This window comes from Jaculus jaculus, chromosome 8 (assembly GCF_020740685.1).
Source record: "Jaculus jaculus isolate mJacJac1 chromosome 8, mJacJac1.mat.Y.cur, whole genome shotgun sequence".
Taxonomy (NCBI): Eukaryota; Metazoa; Chordata; class Mammalia; order Rodentia; family Dipodidae; genus Jaculus; species Jaculus jaculus.
Genome location: NC_059109.1, coordinates 13,617,168 through 13,622,810, shown reverse-complemented (window position 1 = coordinate 13,622,810; position 5,643 = coordinate 13,617,168). Strand labels below are relative to the sequence as shown.

The 5,643-nt window shown below is 38.6% G+C and overlaps 1 pseudogene; it reads right to left on the bottom strand.

Moving 5' to 3' along the window:
• Positions 1-1,590: 1,590 nt before the first annotated feature.
• LOC123462698 lies at positions 1,591-2,222 on the bottom strand (annotated as a pseudogene).
• Between the last annotated feature and the right edge of the window lie 3,421 nt (positions 2,223-5,643).

Sequence of the window (5,643 nt, the reverse complement as noted above, 5' to 3'; positions counted from 1 at the left end):
GAGTTCTCTTAAACATAGCTCTTCGTTTTTGGTTTTTATGTCTCTCTCTCTCTCTTTTTTTTTTTTTTTTTTTTTTTTTTTTTTTGAGGTAGGGTTTCACTCTAGCCCAGGCTGACCTAGAATTCACTCTGTAGTTTAAGGGTGGCTTTGAACTCACAGTGATCCTCCTACCTCTGCCTCCCAAGTGCTGAGATTAAAGGTGTGCGCCACCATGCGCAGCTATGTGTCTGTATTTTAAAGAAAATTATCAGCCGGGCGTGGTGGCGCACACCTTTAACCCCAGCACTCTGGAAGCAGAGGTAGGAGGATCACCGTGAGTTCGAGGCCACCCTGAGACTACATAGTGAATTCCAGGTCAGCCTGAGCCAGAGTGAGATCCTACCTCAAAAAACAAAACAAAACAAAACAAAAAAAACTATGTTGAAATACCTATTCAAGCAACTTTATATAATAAAGCTGTCATGAATATTTTTTTAAAAAATGGTGTTTAGTATTCATGGCCATATCTTTCCATTAACTTCTTTTATGTAAATTCCAGTCTTAATAAACCATATCCCAGATATTATAGCAAAGTACTCAGTCCACAAGCCAGTATGTTGTGTTCAAACTATAGAAGGGTGACACATTAAACCACAAAAGTGAAGTCTTTTATGAATGGACTTCCCCAAATTATTTAAAATACATGTGTACCAACTTTGTAGTGTACCTAAGTATCATTTACATGTGGTTGTTAAAAAAAAAAAAAGTGTAAAAAGTGTGGGCTGGAGAGATGGCTTAGCCTCCGAAGTCTAAGGACCCATATTTGATTCCCCAGGACCCATGTCAGCCAGATACACAAGGTGGCACATGCATCTGGAGTTTCTTTGCAGTGGCTAGAGGGCCTGGCATGCCCATTCTCTCTCTTTCTTTCTCTATCTGCCTCTCTCTTTCAAGTAAATATTTTTAAAAAAAAATCAAAGCGTATAAACACACATGGAGAGCATAGTGTGTCTTCAAACTGGGCACTCACTGTATTTCCAAATTAAATCATCACAGGGCCTTATGGCTATTGAGGGAAACATACTAAAGGAAGTATTCTTAGCCAGATGGTTGGTGTGCACATAACAGAAAGAAAGAAATAAAGAAAGGAAGGAAGAAAGGAAGAAAACAGGTCTCCATAGATCTTTGTCTTAAAGTCCAAGCCATGAAATTGATTTTTTTCTTCTTCCAGAAGGAAAGTGTGTGTGTTGGGTGGGTTGGAGGGGGGGGGGGGTATTATAAGGTTCGAATGTTCACTCTGCTTTGAATCCTATATTGTTTGAAACCAGTTATACACCCAGTTCTGTAACTCCTACACATTTTAATTATCCTAAGAATATGCATAATTTTGAAACATTTTGCAAACCATGTGAGAAAAACTCAGGACCCAAGTAATAGCAATAGAAATGGAGGGGAAAGAAGGTCGTTTATTTAGGACTGTGCCCAATTTTTTCAGTGAAAAAAATGTATATCTCCTTTAGTGCTGGCCCCGTAGACGCTAATATATAATTTTGTCATCGATGTCTGATGAGACCACATAATCACAGAATGCCGACGGACCTGGATTCCATGTTAGCTTGCTGTAGCACCCCGGAATGCCGTACGTATATCATTGTTTAGTGAAAAGGAGTGGTTCAAGTCTGAATCCGAGGCAGTCTTTCCAGCAAATTGACTTCTGCCTTAAAACTAACGTGTCAAGTCATTTTCTTGGCTTCATGGTCAGTCTGACTTGAATCACATCCAGATTTTAAAGGCAACCAGACATCATGGCAGAGCCATATCCTTCACAGCAAAAATATTGGGATTTTTTTTTTTTCCTTGACAATAATCTTGGGATTTTTTTTTTTTTTGACAAATGCTTTCTCCCCAGGTGTATAGTCTAGAAAACCTATGGTTCACCTCTTGTTGGCATAGAACCAGTGATGTCTGGGAATGTTGTCCTTACACTCCATAAAGGCTGTCAGGATGGAGTCAACATGTTGTACTGAGATGCTCAGTTTTTCTTCCCCACTTCAAATCACCCATTATCCTTGAGGAGAATAATACTTGGCGGTTTCATAGGCTATTCATCCATGGTAAACTCCTCCATCAAAATCAGGTTCTGAGAACCCTCCTAACTGTGAAATGCCACTTAAAAAGGCTATCTTCTAAAGGCTGCGCTGGTTTTGATCTGTTGGATCTTTCAACTCTGCCATTTCTTTCATTCATGGTTTCGCAGCCAGGCTCCTCTGTCTCAGGGCAGCTCAGGCCCATTGGGCCTGGCAAGAGACCTCCTCTGACGTTATCAAGTCTAGCCTCACCTAATCTTACTCTATTTTTTAATATTTTGTTTATTTATTAGAGAGAGAGAGAGAATGGGTGTGCCAGGGCCTCCAGCCACTGCAAATGAACTTCAGATGCATGTGCCACCTTGTGTACCTGGCTTTACATGGATACTGGGCAATCTAACCCAGGTCCTTGGGCTTTACAGGCAAAGCTCCTTAATCACTGAGCAATCTCTCCAGCCCCCTTAATCTATTTTTTTGAAAGAGTAAAAGTCGGAGAGAAACACAGAGAGAGAATTGGTGCACCAGAGCCCCAGCCACTGCAATTAAACTCCAAACACTTGCACCACCTAGTGCACATGCGTGACTTTGTGCTTGCCTCACCTTTATGCATCAGGCTTACATGGGATCTGTGGAGAGATTGAATATGGGTTCTTAGGCTTTGCAGGCAAGCACCTTAACCACTAAGCAGTCTCTTTAGCCCCGCCTTAATCTATTTTTAATAGAAAACCAAGTTATCTTTATTCTTGTAGCATTTTCTAAAGTCTTGAAATTAGGTATTATCTGTCAGTCCTCTGACCCCAATGTTCTTCAATATTTAGTTGCATCTTCTCTGTTTTTAATTATTCATAAAAGCATTTAAATTGCTTTATTGAAATTCACAAAGTACCATGTTGTGGTTTTGATTAAGATTACATAGGAGTCAGAGAAAATTGACATTTTTAAGAATACTGAATATTTGTAGCCAGGAATATAGGATATGTCTACATTTATTTACATTTAATTTGACATATTTCATGAGAGTTTACATGTGTATATTTTCATTAGATATAGAGCCATGTGCTTCATTTGGTAGATGCTAGTATACCTTAGAAGAGTTTTTTTTTTAATCCCATATTCCACTCACTAATTGCTGATATGTGGAGAAACAATTGTTTTTTAGTTATTCATCTTACATTCTATAACCTTGCTAGATTACTTATTACTTCCATGAGGTCTCTTTTTTATTATAAATTTTATTAGGATTATTATATTACCTGTGAAAAAAATTATTCCATTTCTTCTTTCAGACTGCACATAATTTGTTTTCTTGCCTTAGTGTCTTAGGTAAGGCTTCTGTTATGATGTTGAAAAGGAGTTCTATAATAAGGTAATGTTGCCTCATTCTTAACAATAGATGGAATACTTTGGATTTCTCACTATCAACCACAATGCTACTATACTTACTTTTTAATATTTTATTTTTATTTATTTATTTGACAGAGAAAGAGGGAGAGAGAGAAAGAATAAGCATGCTAGGGCTTCCAGCCACTGCAAACAAAGGCCAGACACGTGCCCCCACCCCTGTGCATCTGGCTAACGTGGGTTCTGGGGAATAGAACCTGGGTCCTTTGGCTTTGCAGGCAAATGCCTTAACCACTAAGCCATCCCTCCAGCCCTATACTTATTTTTTATGTGTGCTCTGACAACTTGAAGTATTTGTACTGCATTCAATGTTTATGAGGAAACATCAGCAATACAGTTTGAATTTCTCAAATGCTTTTGCTATATTTATTGGTATGATCTTGTGTTATCTCCACTGTAGGCTGCAAATGTGATAGATTATATTAACTTTCTGTTTGAATGCTGAACCATGCTTTCATACCTGAGATAAAACCCTTATGGTCCTAATGTATATGTACATTTTTGTACATTGTTAAATTCAATCTGTTCATATTTTTGTAGACTCTTACATCTCTGTGATAAGAAACATTGGTCTGTAGTTTTCTTCTAATTTCTTTGGTTTTGTTATTAGGGAAATCTTGGCCACATACTATGGGTAAGAAAATATTTCCTCTCCTGTTATCTTCTAGGAGAAAGAGAAGAAATTTAGTATTATTTCTCTCTTAAATGGGAGAATTTTCTATTGAACCTATGTGAACCTGTGACTTTCCCTTCTGGATGGAAATTAATTGATGACTCAATGTCTTTAGAAGACACTTCCCACTTTGAGTGCGTGTTTCCTCCTTCACCACTGTGGATGTCTGAGTTTTGGCTGGTTGTATTTGTTGAGGGTTTGTCCATTTCATCCGGGTTAACAAGACTGAGCTTATAGAATTGTGAGCATTGTCCTCTTATCATGTCTGTGCATGGGAGGTCTATGGTTCTATAGTCTTTCTTTTATTTCTACTAGTAATTTATGTCACTTTTCTTCTTTTACAAAATGCTTTTGCTTTTATGGATCTTTTTGAACTGCTAGCCTTTGTTTTTTCTCTATAGAATTCTTAGTTTCATTGGTTTCTGATGTTGTTTTGAATTATTTTTACATTTCCTTTGGACTTAGTTCAGTTCTCCTTTTCGAGCGTAATAAAGTGGAAACTCATTGATTTTTTTATTCTTTCTTTTTTGAATGCATTCATGCAATGTGATTTGTCCTTCTAAATGCTACTTACTATGCCTTCCACATATGTTGATCAGTTTTATTTTCATTTACTAAAATGTGATTTAATTTCTCTTATAGCTTCTTGTTTCTTGAATGTGCATTGTGTGTGCGTGTTCATTTGTTGTGTATATGTGTGTATGCATTCATGTGTGTGAGTGTGGGTCCATGAGCGCCACACTGTGGTGGCTTGAATATATGGCCTCCAATATATTCATTAGCTTGTAGTTTGGATCTGCAGCCACCTGGAGGCAGTGTCCCTGGGTGGTGGTGGGTTTGGGATTTCAATCTAAAGATATGCAAAGTGTGCCTAACTAGAGTTCCTGAAGTGTGCTGTGCTGTGTGGGATTTTGGCTTTTGGCCTGTGCTTCTCTTTCTCTGCTCAGTCCTGTGAAAGCAGGCCAGCTTCTTCTGCCATTATGGAACTTCCCCCTGGATCTGTAAGCTTCAATAAATCCCTTCCTCCATAACTGTGCCTGGTCTGAAAGTCCATCTCATTGAACATGAAGCTGTCTGCTACAGATGTTGGTACTGAGAGTGGGCTGAGATGAATCTGACCATGTGGATGTTGGTCTTTTGGAACTTTTGTTTTGGAGGAATAGGCACAAACTTGGTGCTTGCAACTGAAGATGCCTTCTGGAGTGGTAAGCCAAGTTTCATGACCTATTCTGATTAGAGTTTGAGAATGCTAAGTGCAAACAGTATTGAACCCTGAGGCCTGGCTTACGAGCTTTCTAAGGGGAAGGAAAGACAGCAGAGGAACTGGGCTACTGGCATAAGGGCTGGCTGTATTCTGCTGCCCAGGCCCAGAGAGTTTGATCAAGGTTAATTTGTTATGGACTAATGTGCTTGGCTAAAGATATGTGACTGAGAGATTTAAGATTTCAAGTTGGAAAAACTCAAACAAGTTTAAAATTTATTGGCACAGAGACTGGTTTTAGG